General features: G+C 41.4%; 1 long non-coding RNA gene across 1 annotated transcript; it reads left to right on the top strand.

The window, feature by feature from the left end:
* The first annotated feature begins 4 nt into the window (after nt 1-4).
* Nucleotides 5-14,906, top strand: LOC136786427 (uncharacterized). The gene is made up of 5 exons (XR_010825051.1): nt 5-2,067; nt 8,501-8,613; nt 10,217-10,340; nt 11,003-11,095; nt 13,199-14,906. It is a non-coding gene; the product is annotated as an uncharacterized lncRNA (long non-coding RNA).
* Nucleotides 14,907-14,924: the final 18 nt, after the last annotated feature.

Raw genomic sequence — 14,924 nt, 5'->3', positions numbered from 1 at the left:
AGCCCCCCCCCTCCACCCCGCGGGGCTGGGCTTGGCCGGGCTGGTTGGTGAATAACGAGTGAAACGTCTGACTGGAATGTGTCCCCCCTGGAGCCTCAGAAAAGGGGAGATGTGCCCTGCTTTGGGGTTTCACCGAGCAGGGAGGCTGAGGGCTGCTCAGGAAGGGATGAGCCGTGTTCCCTCCTGAGGCGTGAGGGGACAGAGTAAAACCCTGTGCACCTTCCCCCGCCGCCCTCAGCTATTCAGTTCTCCAGCCGAAAAAACACATTTCCCCAATGTGTTGACTCCCAGATGAATAAAAAGGGGAAAACAAGAAAGAAAAGTGGGAAATTAAGGGAAATTAAATGCAGTGTGTGTGAAAGGGAGCAAATAAATGCCATGGTTCCACCAAGGACCAGACTAATGTGCGTTACAATATACAGCTCATCAGTTCGTCACTGCATCTTTCATGTAAAGATTTGGAAGACATACGTTGTACTGTGCTCTTCTGTGCTGCAGATGTTAATCACTCCCTCTTTGAAACTGAGGACTGCAAGACAAGTGAAATATCTTCTCCAAGATTAGCCCGCACATTACTAACACAATCTGGAGTACGGTCCACCTCCTCACTTCGAATAACCCACTAGATATATTCTTCTGAATGAAGTGACAGATATGGGACTGAGAAGGGACTGAGATTATCGATGTGTGATAAAACCACTGGGGCTTCCTTGGACACTCTTGTCTTGGAAGACCTGGGTGGGAAGGTGGCATTCATTAATGGGTATGTTGGGGGTGTTGGAGGGCCAGGGGTACTAGAAAATATTGGCATTTTCACTACATTTTCTACATTTGCATTTATGGCCATGGGATGAAGATTAGGACTATGCCGAGAAAACTTGTGACACTTAACTTGGGATATATCATTAACACAAAAGACAATTGTGTTGTACGGAAAGAATGAGATTGCTTTGAGGCCTAAAGTAATTGGCATGGGATGAAATTCAGTGCTACAGGGTTTGGGGTCATATACTTGGGAACTAGTATCATCTTTCATTCAGTGGTTGTGGAGAAGCACTTAGGTGTCCTAATTGGTTCCACAGTCATTCTGCAATCTGTATGGTGCATCCAAGAAACAAAAAGGGAAATAAGATTTTAAGATGATTCAAAGCATTTTAGGGACATATAGGTAAAGGTATATTCACAGCTTGTCTTGATTATTGCATATGCTTCTGCTCATCCATGTTCAAGAAGCCAAACACAAGGAGGTGCAGAGAGAATAGAGTCAAATGGAGACTCTCTGTTATGAGGTATGAAAACAGTGGGTTTTTTTAAGTCCAGCAAAACAGCTGAAAGAACACAGGGCTGCTCTCTCCACAGGGTGGGCATTTTGCAATCTGAGAAGGCAAGAAGCTATGCAAGATGGAGAACTATGCTGGCACTATAAGAAGTGGCTGTAAACTGAACATGAACATATTTGAGCTGGAAATTAAGGAGCAGAGTTACAGCTTTGATATATATATATATAGATACACATTGATATATATATATATATATATTTTTTTTTTCCCTAAGGTGGAGCTCAGCAGGCTTCTGAAAAAGGTTTTAGGATGCACTTTCTTAGGTTACCAGAGAGATGGATTTGGGGAGGTGGACCCCTTTCTGTCTGTCTTTCTGCTGAACCCCAAAGCTCTCCTTTGCCAGTTCTTAGTGCTATGCATAGTAAATCTTTCTAGTCTGAGAAATGTGCAACTCCCTGCAGACCCTGATTACCTAAAATAGTTGTTCCAAAAAATGTTGCTTTGCAATATAACCTCTCACATTTCTTTCATGTTGCTGTTCTCTGTTTACTCGCAGGAGTGATGACCTCTCTTTCTTCACACCTGGCTCAGGCAGTCCTCCTGGGAAAGAAGCAGCTGTGTGGATGAGGCAGCTAGCAAACGATCTCATCTGCCATGGGATGCTGACAAGCTTGAGGACTGAGCAGCGCTGTTCAAGGAGATGCAGGGTGCCCCAGTTGTGATTCCCTTGTCGTCCTTCCTTATCACATCTTCTCATCACGTATCCTTTCCTAAAAGCTAGTGGAAGGTATTAGTAATTCAGATGTTTTGTGCACAAGTGAATCTTCATTGTTTGTGCTCCATTTTCTGTCAGAGCCATAGGTACTCTAAAATAAAATAGATATATGTCCAGCAGATGTTCTCTGTAAATGTAAATCTGTGTTCCTGCTTCCTTATCTCCCCATTGATGGGCTTGGTGGCTCTACTGTAATAGAAATAGTGGTATGTACATTTTATAAATTTTGAAGGACACTGATAGATCTGAGAGCTAGGTCTGGACTTGACTTTCCCCATTTGCCTATTAGCATTTTCATATGGTTTGTGCTTCATGATCATTCACCGAAAAGTTCTTCCAAATTTTACTTTAATATGTGAGGAATCTGTGGCAAAAAATGCCCATTTAGAACACCAGATCATTCTAAATTGATCACAGCAGTTCTCAGAGTCCTTGCTTGGCATGGCAAAGGCCAACACACAGAGAACATGACATGTTCCAGCTCTGGGAGGAGTTCACATTGCCCTGCAACACTGGCCAGCAACCTCTTTCAATCCCTATGTCTTCAAAGCTGGTATTGTGAGTTGCAGTCTTTGTTTTTTTCTTTTCTTCCAGTTCCCTCTCTTACTACATCTTGTTGTTCTCTCTATTTCCAATTAAATATATTTTTCGGTCTTCTCAAAATAGCTTGTTTTTAATATAGCATTTCCAGCTCCCTGGAAATTCTGTTCTTTTTCACTTTGATTGACAGCCTCATGTTTCCTTTCACACCCTCCTCCATCACAGATTTTTTTTTGGCTGCAGCTTCTCCAATGTATTAAACAGACCTGCTGCTGCCTTCTCGGAGAAAGTGTTGAAAAAACTTTTCCAATTTCAGACAGCTTTCCTTTTTATAGCATTTGCTAGCAGCATTGCGGTTTTGGCTGAGTTCACACTTCCAACTGTAGACAATTAGGAGCCAGGATTGCAAGTACCAGACAGGGCTTTTCTAACCTTTATCTTTATTGATCTTTCATGTAAAATAAAAAGGGAGATGATAAGGGACGTAAAGCAACTTTATTTTTAGATCATTACAGAAACTTTTCAGGGTTTCACAGGGTGCTAGGAAAAGACGTTTCAAAATTCAAGTGTGTTTGGTTGTCATAATGCACTCTTGGCTCCCCATCCTAATGTTGTTAGGTAAAATGCACAGACAACAAAGACAGCATACAGAATCCCCTTTTTATGCGGCTCAATCATTTATTTATATTTTTATTTCCTTGGCTTTCAGTGATCCCAGATGTGACACCTACCTTTTAGGACTACTTGCTTCACCCCAATGGCCTGTGGTGGCCAGTATAAATAGCAGCTCATCCCAGGGTAAAGGCAGACTTTGTTGAGATGAGGCTGAAATGTAAAACTGCTAAAAGGAAGCTGTATGTGCATGCGAGCAAGTATGCATACACATATATGAACAGGAGTAAATACATACATAAAGACACGTCTACCTATTAACTGGGGTGCTGTGATGAAAGAATGGGATTAGTCTATGGAACATAAGGCAGGCATGTTCCCTGCTGAATTTCATGCAAATTATTTATCTTGAAACGTACAAACCTGCCATTCCCAGGGGATCCTGTGACCTGATTTTCAACACTTCTGAGGGCATTCAAATCCTACTGGGAGCCAGTTCAGCACCTTTAAATCTCAAGGATTGCTTAAATTCTGGTCAGGTGTGTAGCAGCTCCACAAGAACGGGGAGAGGAAGGCCCTGTTCGTAAACCCAGGCCAAGGAAAATAATTTATTTTCCTGCTTTGTGCATTCTGAGATAGATTAGTGCATAATGGTTTCTCTGATGTGGAACCCTCCGGGACTACCTAAAGAAAAGATGAAAAAAGATTTTGCATATTTGTTCCTTTTAGCCAAAGGTCTCCCAGCTGAGACTTCCATGATGGTGCTGTCCATGAAACATGTTTTACTGTATTCTTAGACAATTGTCTACATTGGTATTAAGACAGAAACAGTACAGAAACTTCAGGACAGTACTCACTTGGACTGGGATTTTCTAAAGGCATGATGCCTTTCCTCTGCCCATTGCTGGAATTCATATGGTATTGCTACATAACCTTACTTGGATCCTAGACTTTTTTTTTTTTCCTTTGAAAATGCATTATTCTAAATTATGTTAGTCACAGAGAAACATATATTCATATGTTCATATAACATATATCATATATTCATCCTCTAGCTGAGGACTAGCTTCTTTCTAATGATTCAAAATCAGTTACAGAATTATGTATAGCATACTATCATAAAAGCTTTGTCTGTACTCTAAGAGAAAGTGATTTTTTTTGGTCATTGATTATTCTGCTAAAAGAAAGGGCTTGAATCCAGTTTTAACTCTGTAACTACTATTGATATTTTGTAATAAACTGAACCAGGGCGACTAGCTCAACACCTGTCACTCCAGCCAGGCTCAGATTAGGTATTTATAACGTTGCCTCCTGTAATTCTATTTTGCATTCTTTCAGCAGACGAGGCAGTGTCCTGTTAGTCTCAGGCATTAAACATAAAGCTCCCGGTGTCATTACTGCTGCGAAGCTCCGAGCCTTTTCCCTGTCACTGTGTGGCAGCACTGCTCCACATAATGCATGCTGCCTCTTTCCCTTCAGCTTGGAGATCAGGTGAATGATCAAAGCCCTTTTGTTACTAGACGTCTCCCTGTTCATCTTTATTTGCTGGTTTTCTCTTATCCTCCCCATACTCGTTTTTCATCCTTCATTGTCCTCAGAGGTTTTAAAGTGATTCATATTTCCCCGGCTTTCACATTGGATTTTTCTTAGGTGCCTTCCAATTATGAGATTCTTAAGGTGTGAACAAGGATCATCATTATGAAATAACACTGGATGCTATAAGAGACGATATAAAGAAGGCATTCATTCCTGCCCTGTGAGTATGTATCTTGAGGTCCCCGATTTAGATACTTAACCTTGCAAGGCTGCCTACACAATCGATAGAGATGCGCACTCCTCCGGAGGGCTGGTCAGAGCATCTCCATGAGATGCCTGCTCCAAACGCCTCTCAAGGCTGCCTGCTTCTCTCTATCGATTGCGGAGGGAACCAAGGGAACGCAGTCAGATGCCTCTGGCAGATGGTGCCAACGCTCCCCTCGCCCCCACAACAGGGTACAAATCCTGATCTCATCCAGGTACCTCGCGGAAGAATGGAGCAGGAGAATCCTCTGAGCCCGGCTGTCCTCTAACCTCGTGTCTCAGGGCTCGCTTCCAGATGTCAGTGACTCTGCCGTGGTTACTGCTAGAAACATCGCCGTGAAAGAAGATGTAAATCGTAGCTGCTTGTAGGTGCCCAGAGCAAAAGTTTGCCTAAAACCTCCTTGGGAATAGCCACTTATGCTTGCTGGGCTTTTTTCCAAGTTCTGCAAAGAGCAATTCTCACCACAAAATTACACCCTCTACCCACCTTGCCCTCCCCTCTGATAGTAGCTTCTTTCCTTTGCAAAATACGCTCAATTTTCTGGGCTCTTCCGGTTCACCTGTTTCCTGTCCTTTGGCCAGTTTTCAGCTCAGCGTATTCTTTCATTCCTTTTCTTGTCACCCGATAACAACCACCAGAGATATTGTATTAGAACTGGGGAAGATATTCATTTGTTTTCAGTGAAGTAGGATTTTTATCCAATGCGAATACCAGAATCTTCCCAATGAGTGTGATTTTTATAGGGAAATGGGAGAAGCAGCAGAATCCTAATAGATAGCAGCTCCTACGGGCAGTACCAGCAAAGTCAAAAGTTTCATGGGGATAACACCAGTAAAATTCATCTTGCCTAGAAGATTTAGTGCAGTCACAGAATTAATTTGGTGAGAAGGTGAAGCCTGGCATGTCAACACTAGGTGGGGGCTGGAGGAGGAAGGGGTCCTCAATTGAAGCATTTCTTGCCAGGGGCTTGATCCAGAGCAGTGATCACTAATGGGTCGTCGGCGACTTAACTATCTTCGTGTTGAACATCTTTGTGCCGTGTCTGATGTGTCAGCCAGGAGGCAGGACAAGGAATCACCAGAGAAGCCGCTGACTGCTTGTGCTTTTTCTTCCCTTGGGTGTGAGGAACAATGGGCTGGAATTTGGGCTCAGACCACAAATCAGCACAAGGTCCCGATGGGGACTGCAATACGTGGTCTTTTGGGCACAGGTGACACAACCCCAGCAGCAGCAAAGCGTAAAACCCTTCCTCCTGCTGAAACCCATAATCTGTAACCCATTGATCTTATCAATGTTTGATCTTATCAATGTTTACAAATACCTGAAGTGTGGGAGACGGAGGGATTTGGCCAACCTCTTTTCAGTGGTTTGTGGGGACAGGACAAGGGGCAATGGCCACAAAATGGAGCCCAGGCAGTTCCGCCCCAACACGCGAAAGAACGTCTTCACAGTGAGGGTGACGGAGCCCTGGGACAGGCTGCCCAGGGAGGTTGTGGAGTCTCCTTCTCTGGAGACATTCAAGGCCCGTCTGGACGCCTACCTGGGCAGCCTGCTCTAGGGAACCTGCTTTGGCAGGGGGGTTGGACCCGATGATCTCTGGAGGTCCCTTCCAACCCCTACAATTCTGTGATTCTGTAAAAAAAAAACCACCCTCTCCGCTGTGGGAGGACGGGGATGGGGGCCACCAGCCTACAGTGCTGAGACACAGCTCCAGCTGGAGCCAGAGCTGTATGAATCTGGCATCTGAGAACCGACAAGCTCCAGTCGGAGTAACATGGCCCAATCTGCTGGCTCTAGTACCGTCAGGGTCAGGAACTGCTGCACTATTTTATCTTTTCAAGGCCACACGTGTTAAATTCACAGTGCGCTGGCACTAAGGAAGGGGTGACGGCTCGATACAAAACAGCTGTCTGATATTGTGGAGAAACATCCTGTAACTCTCTGTGTCAAGGTGCTCGTGTTCCTGTTTCCAGGCAGAGGAAATATTAATACATAATGAGGGAAGAAAATTATTCTGTATTTAGAGTATACTAACCCAAAAATTAAAAGGGACTTTTTTATTTAATAATAAAAGCTTATTTCAGTTTTATTTTTGAAGGAAAAAGAAGGTTCAGGGAATTATGCTATCTGCCAGTCGCCCAGATCTGTCGAGGAGGTGGAAAGAAAAACTTAAAAGTTTCAGGAAAATTTTTGCTGAGTGGAACAGAAGGCAGAAATTAACACTTGCTCCGAGGAAAAGGCAGCAGCATGAGTTTGGTGGCCGTCTACCCCATGTGATGGACCAGCCAATTCACCAGCATGCACGTGCCAATTGATCAGCATAGCTCAGAGCTAGACACAGCCCTACCTCTCATGTGTCAAATACAAATACTTTAAAAGAGGGCATTTTATCCAAGAGGAGACTCGTGTTGTTGGGACAGTGAGGTACTGAGTTCCAGTTTGTAGAAAACAATCTTCACCTGTTCTGTTGTCAAAGAAATAGCTTGTGAGGCTATGTCCCTAACGCTTTGAGTCACCTACCCTCTTACTGCCCCCAAACCCTCCAGGTCTCCCCATCGCCTGCCCATTAATTGAGCAAGATGTGCCGTGATGTGAAGGGTGCAGGCTGGTGGCGGGTCAAACCCAGCAGATGATTGCTGAGTGAACTCTGCAGCTTTTCTCTTATTAGGGGTGATAATTTGGGTCTGTATCTGGCCATCAGTGCTCTTAAGACAGGTGGATACTGAAGATCACTGAGAACCCTAAGCTGCTGTCAAACGTAGCTGGAGACAAATTGTATGATCAGATTTCCAAATGAAACCAGGCTAAAGTAACCTCCACAGTAATGCCAGTCTCCTACGTTTAAAATTATTCTTCTGTTTTCGTGAAGAATGAAAACTCCTGCACTACAGTAACACTGCAGTAAACTAGTGATGTTCATTACGAGGTAACTGTTTTACTGAGAGCTGAGCTTATTAGTACTGGAAGATTCTTAATATGGCAACGGACTTATCAATTATCAATGACCGTTGTAATGAACTAATCACATTAGTGATTTTTTAGAGTTCCATTTATTTTAAACAGCCAACTGGCTAATTTATCTTTGCTTTCATTTTCACTTTTTCATTCTGCTTGTGTGAGAAACTTCTGTTTGGGTTTTGCAAGGTAGCAGGAAAGAATGTGTGCACACTGATTTTCCTCTTTATTCTCATCAGAGGCAAGGAAATCAAATGTTTTCCTGATTTACAGCCTACTTAATCCCACTGACATTAATTTACTTAAATCTGGGTACATCACTTTTCCAATGAGATCTGTACAATGTGCAAAATCGGAGGGTTTGGTTAAGTGCCTTTAAAAAACTGTAGTTTAATATATCACTTATTTTAAAACATGGCTACCCACATCTCTCCTTCATCAATATTGACGCGCTTAGTTCTGGAGGTAGACAAAAAAAAGTCATTTCTACCTAGTATATTATTTAAATTCCACTTTCTTTATTTTTTCTTGTTTCAGTAGTACCTTGGTGCATGGCTTTCGTGCTAAGATTCTTGACACATTCAGTCCTAGGAACCTGGGCACCTCAAGAGCTTTCATGGAGGCGAACAGCATATATTTGGACATCTGAGGTAAAACAAATATGTTTATATGAATTAATTGTGGCTGTGAAGTTTTTCAGGTTCTTCGTGCTTTTCATGAAAATACAAATTTGGCTGTTGACAGTGGCATGAAGTTTCATTTGAATTGCTGAAGACGTAGCAGAGTCTGACTTGCAAGCCAGCTTAATCTCAGTCCTGTTTGAAGTTGATGGCTGGATTCTTACTGACTTCATTGGCACAGCAACTCTCAAGCACTGAGACTGGTGGCAACTCACGACAGTCCCTGAAGACTTCACGTTCAGCTTTTGGATGGACAGCTCTAATAAATCTGTGCAGGTTCAGGGCCACAACAGTACAAAATGGAATTCAGACAGCATCTTTGCTCCCCAGTGCTCCCAAAATTGCAGAGCGGTGTAAATACATAATTGCACATCTTTTTGATACTAAAAGACCAAGTACTTTCATTCAGTGCACATTAACATTACTCAGTAGTCTAGGTCTGGATCAATCTATATAAGTGAAATTACAGGGACCTTAGGAAGGTAAATCATGTTTATTAAATGAATGCATAAGGCTGAGAAAGGAATAGGCTCCCCCATACAAGACACTGTACTCCCTGTTCTAAAAAAGCTCTGAGCTGGAGAAAAGCAGCTTGATTTACATACACGAAGTGAAGGTAGCAATGTGATAATAGTAGACATGTAGGCTATGTAAGTATGTTGGTGATGTGAGACTAGTTGTGAGAATATAAATGGAAAGAAGGGAGGATTGTTGGAGTAACACTATCAGGAGGGGAGCAACAGCCAGTGAGCATGGGTGAAAACTGAGCCAAAACTAGAATGGTTCTGGGGGTGGCTGTCACTCCTGCCTCTGCAGCTGCTCTGAACGGTTGCTTTTTTCACTTCTCAGACTTGGTTCCCCCAGAAATGGGGTCTGCTGTCATTTTAGATGTAAGCCAGAATATGTATCATTTTTTTTTTCTTTCCGAAGTTTCTTTTTAAGTTGACTAAATGCATTTCCAGTAACATATTGAAAATATTCCCCCATATCTTTAAATTTAGGAAACCAAGTTAGGTATTTACAAGCTAAATTAGAGCAAACCTAATGCTAGTTAAATCAAATGTGGCTGCTCACAACCTCATGGATAATGTGACAGAAAAAAAAGAGATGTTTTGATGCCGTTTTGATGTCCCCTTGTTTCTTCACTACATCAGCTCTATGCCACCTCAGGATTTATCCTACACTGTGGGAGTTCTCATGTAACACATTGAGCTGTCTGTTTGTTTCTTCCATCTGCTCATATCTGCTAGAGTAGGGATTAGAATTCATCTTGAGGAATCCCCATTTTCTTTTTATAGCTCCACACCATGGTAAGGGGTTCAAGTATGAGAAATGTTGCAGGCTGTGAACCACATCCTGCTCAGCTTTACACCTACAGCTTCTTCTCATTCCCAACAGACGGACGTGCATCCAAGAGGACAGTTTGGTCCTGTTCAGGTTATTAGATCTGCCCAGCTTGATATTGCTCAGAAATAGTTCTGTAGATTTTGGATGCCTGTTATTATGATTAGGAGTCTCAGTAGGAAGACACAGGCTTTTGACAAAATAATAATTCTCCTCTTCATATCCTCAGGCCTACAGTTCCCCTTTCAGTTATGTCCGAACTTGACAGCTGGAACAAAAGAGCTCATCTATTTTATTTGTATGGAGAAGTAATTTGTAGCTGCATTTTGCCCAAGATGCAGAATAAACCAAAGGTAGTGGATTTTTTTTTCCTTGTTTCTTTGATCAAAAAAATTTCTGCCCCACAAAAGGAAATAAAACAATGTCTGATCCTGCAAAGAAAACTGTAAGGAATAAGATATTATTTTAATATATTTAAAAAAAAGATCCAATTGCTTAGAAACTTTAGGTATAGCTGATCCAGCTGGGGGTAGGAGAATGCCATAGATGAGCCCATCTCAGTGTCCCTTCCAGCTATGTTTTCTATGATAATATGATTGGGAAGAGGATAATTATCAGCAATATCCAGTGTGAACACAGGAGCAGATTTGGAGTGCTGCCTGATTACAAGGTATTTGTCTAACACTCATCGTCATTGTATGAGAATGCCTTAATTAGCACTGAAAACATTTAGTTACATAGACTATCTCTGGTAAAAATAGATTGTGCTGCTGATGTTTTTTACAGTGCATTAAATGCTAAGTATTTAAACCCACACAGGCACACTGTGTCATCACCTGAGAACATTAGAATCTATAAATCCCTGATTTTCATTTGCAACTGAAATACTAAGAATCATTAAGATGAATTGTTAATTTAAGGTATCAACCACACAGCAGATTTCAATACAAGGTAAACATCTTCTTCTCAGTAAGGACAAATGATCACAAAGTGCGTTTTATCTACTCAAAAACAGGTAATCAGCTTATAACCATGAAGAGGACAAATGATCCTGATCTATTTCTACAAAGGCAGATCCTGTTCTGGCTTCTGAGCAGCTGAGTAGGAGGTATGTATATAAAGATACAAAAAAAACAGGAGACAAGATACCGGACGTACAGAACAGATTCCTGTTTGGCTCTTACACTGATTTATATTCAGTTCTCAGTGCAGTTGAGATTATGTTTTCCAAACCCTTTGCTTCTCTTTAGTTCATCAAAGTTATTCAAATCTGGATTTGAAACCTGTGTTTCTTCAAACTTGACTGGGAGCAGATTCATTTCCCTAATGTGAAGGTTAGGCTCAGCCCGCAGATTAAGACACCTAAATTTAGGTGTCTGCACGTAGGTGTTTATGTGCGAGGTAGCTGTTGCGGCTCCCGTTGCAGTCAGTGGAGGTACCTGCAGTTGGCTAGCTTAACAGCACTCAGGATTCATTGAGCATCTAGATGCCTGTGTGAAGGTACGTGTTATCAGGTGTCTCAAGGTGCAAACCGAACTTGAGCTCAGGTATTTATAAAATAGACCTCTAAACCTGAGCAGGTATTTATCAAGGGGCTTCCCAGTATAATCAATGAAAAAAATGGTCAGTAGAGCTTTGGGTGTGATTAATCTGATCAAATATAAATGTCTATTTTACAACGAGGTGAATCATGACCTGAACTCCTTTGACGAACTCTCCAGCTACTCTAATGGGAGCTTAGACACCTGGCTTGCATATAGGCACATACATTGCAGACTAAACTTACATTTGTGTGATCAGTCTGGTCCACGTGGCTATGAAATGATCAGATCATCTCGTCTGCCTTCCTGCATGAAACGGGCTGTAGAACTGAGTTAAGTAGTCTCACAAAAATGTGGTTGCGACCCCACTTACCTATGGCTCACCCAGAGACTCTGCACGTACCAGGCATTTCCAAGCTCCTCTACAAACTCTATACAGGGAGAAAAAAGATTCCTGTCTGCACAGCAAGGGGGGTTCCACAACAATACCTTCTTCCCATGGGAAGGAGCTGGGGGGTGACTGATGCAGGGCACAACATAATTAAGCCTCTGCACTTCAGTGCAAATGTTCTAGAACTAAATTATCAAAAAAAAAAAAAAAGAAAAAAAAGAAAAAAAAAAGATGCAGCCTGCGTGAGAGATTTTCATGATTGTACGGAAAACACAGGATGTATTTTAAGTGTCAAATTGGGCGTCATTCAATTAACTGATACAATGGGTACATTGGCCCTGTCAGAGGATATTTCTAAGCACTTTTTAACAACTAATTTCAGTGGAGAGACAGTACAATGAACTAACTCAATTTTCTGTGTTTTCCCAAATGCTGGTTTCACCCTTTATCTTAAGTGGGAGCAGCACTTTGTATTTCCCATCGCCTCCCCTGCTTCTAATTAAAATTCAACTATGGGTCAAATCTTTGGCTGGAAAGAGTGTATGCAGACCAGGCTCTGCCTTGTATTATAAAGTTACAAAAACAGGATGTATTTTATTTGACTGGAGTGAACTTAGTGGTCAGGGGTCATTTTCATTTAAGATATATTTTTTTCTCATGGTTTTCAAATGCATTCTGTCTCTTAAAAGACAGTGAAAACAAGATGCATTTTTCTCAGCATTTTTTCTTAAGGATCTCAAGGCACTTTTTTGGCAGTAGTTTGCTAAATCTTGCAGTATCCCTACACAGTGCACATATCACCGCTTGTCTGATCTTTTTCTCAGGTTTCAGTCTTATTTCCCTCCAGTGTGAGGGAAGAACCTAAGTGCTTCCCAACCTGTAATTACTAAGAAGATACAAACATCGTATGTTATAATGTACTAGTTATTTTTTTATGTTACTTTTTTTTTGTTTTGTTCTTCGTATCTCTCCCCAAACTGAGAATTGGTAATGGGTTCTTCCTTTATTTGAGTGGCATGCCATACTTTTCCCTTGTTTTTAGCAACTCCCCAGTGAGTCTCCGGTTTGCCCTGTTCCATTCATTCCCTCTGAAGTTTTGAAAACGCGCTTCAGGAAGATTTCATAATACGAGCTTAAGGAAAATAATATAATCTTGCTTTAAAACACTTCCTTCCTCTGTTTTGCTGATGAATTACAACAATTCACAATACCATCTGGCTAGCAACTGGTACGGGACTTATTTCATTGTTTTAAATGTATGTGTTTCTTTTGGTTGTAGAGCACATAATACGAGGATTCCCTAACTGCTCTTCTGTGATCAGAGAGGTCCATGCTGTAAAGTTAGATCAAGATGTTCCCAAACTATTGGAAGTGGGCTACAAATAGCTTTGGAAAATGATCTGTAGTGCCATAGTGAATTGGAATGTGAGTCCTGTGGTGGAGTATGAAATCGAGGTCTGAATTTTGCAGCTTGAGGCATTTTCTAAAATCAGAGAAAAATGTGCAGAGAAATATAACCTTATCCCATGTAAGTGGACAATATAGAAACTTCTTAAGCTCATAGATCAAATTCAAAATAAGAAAGGAAACTGTTTGTCAAATCCAGCTTTGTTGTAACTCAGCATAATGGAAATATAGCTGGTCTAGAAGCTTTTATGAACTTTCTGTGATCCCAGTTTTGAGGAGTCTCACAGAACAGGGTGGGAAGTTGGGTGGTGCTGGGTAAGATAGCTTCCATTCCAAAATCCAAGTGACAAACTAAGCATGGTACAGTTCTGAATTTAATCACGCATTGTCCAGGGGTGTTGTTGGTGATATGATGGGGAAGTGCAGCACCTGAACTTCTCATCAGATCATTTGAAGCACTTAATGCACAAGGTGAGTAAGACTACAGGATTTTCTAGCTCTCCCTTCAAGCATATTTGATGCATATGTGAATATCAGACATTTAATACGTAATTTGAGACCTGATGCAGTGTGGATCCTAGGGTGGTGCAATTCCAGTGAAATTACCTCTCCTTACCCTACACCAAAAATTCATTTAATTCATTTGTGTGCTGTTGTCACAGGAAAATGAAGAAACAGTCAAAACAGTCTCTAGCGATTATGAATTTCCCTACAGCCATTACTGTAACGTGAATGTTGTCCTCTAAATGCACAAACTATTTAGCAAGAGAAATTCACTGTCTGTCCCATGAACAGATACTAATCTATAGTGTCAGTGCTGCTACTAATACTAAGTGTCAGTGCTGCTCCAGCCAAAACCTTGCAGACCAATGTCATGTTTGGTGTTGATTTTTTGATGCAGATCTTTTGATCGCCAGCTTTTTCTTATAAGCCATGGCTTATAATAAGAGACAAAGGCTAGCTTCGCATTAATGACATGGCAGGTAAAGTTCTTATAATTTATTTTTAGTCCCCCAAACCATCCTAGTCTTCAGATTTAGATTCTTTAAAGCAACTGTTGTTCAACACATGATCTTTTCTTCCATGTTGCTTCCTTTATACACGCTCATATAATTTCTGTATGAACTAGAGCATATCATAAAGCTGTGTCACATTCTTTTAATTTTTATACCGAAGGGTTTCCAATGGAACCTAACATAATTAGATTACGTGTAATCTCTTCCCATTTTGATCCTATTCTCAAGAGTGTTTGCAAAGAAGCTTACTTGAGTCTTAAATGCACAACTTTAAATCGTGCTGATGGTGATAAGGGAAGCACACTCTTATGAAAATATACTGATGTGTAGGACAAAACCTCATGACTTTATGAAATGAAGTAGGTATCTCCATTGGCAGTGTCTGTTTAGAGAAGCTTTAAAATCCCTGACACATGTTTTTTTAAGCTTCTGCACAAAACCTGTAACAAGTTGATTCAGAGTCTTTCCCTATCCGGTTCTCCCCTGAATCACCACTAACCCTTATTAATATCTGCTTGTAACAGGGGTCCCAAAGAGATGGCATAGTTTCTATTAAGGTGTCAGCCTTCAAGATAAACTGCA

The sequence above is a fragment of the Anser cygnoides genome, chromosome 1 (assembly GCF_040182565.1).
Source record: "Anser cygnoides isolate HZ-2024a breed goose chromosome 1, Taihu_goose_T2T_genome, whole genome shotgun sequence".
NCBI lineage: Eukaryota > Metazoa > Chordata > Aves > Anseriformes > Anatidae > Anser > Anser cygnoides.
The sequence above is the reverse complement of the archived record's forward strand: the minus strand, read 5'-3'. Positions and strand labels throughout refer to the sequence as shown.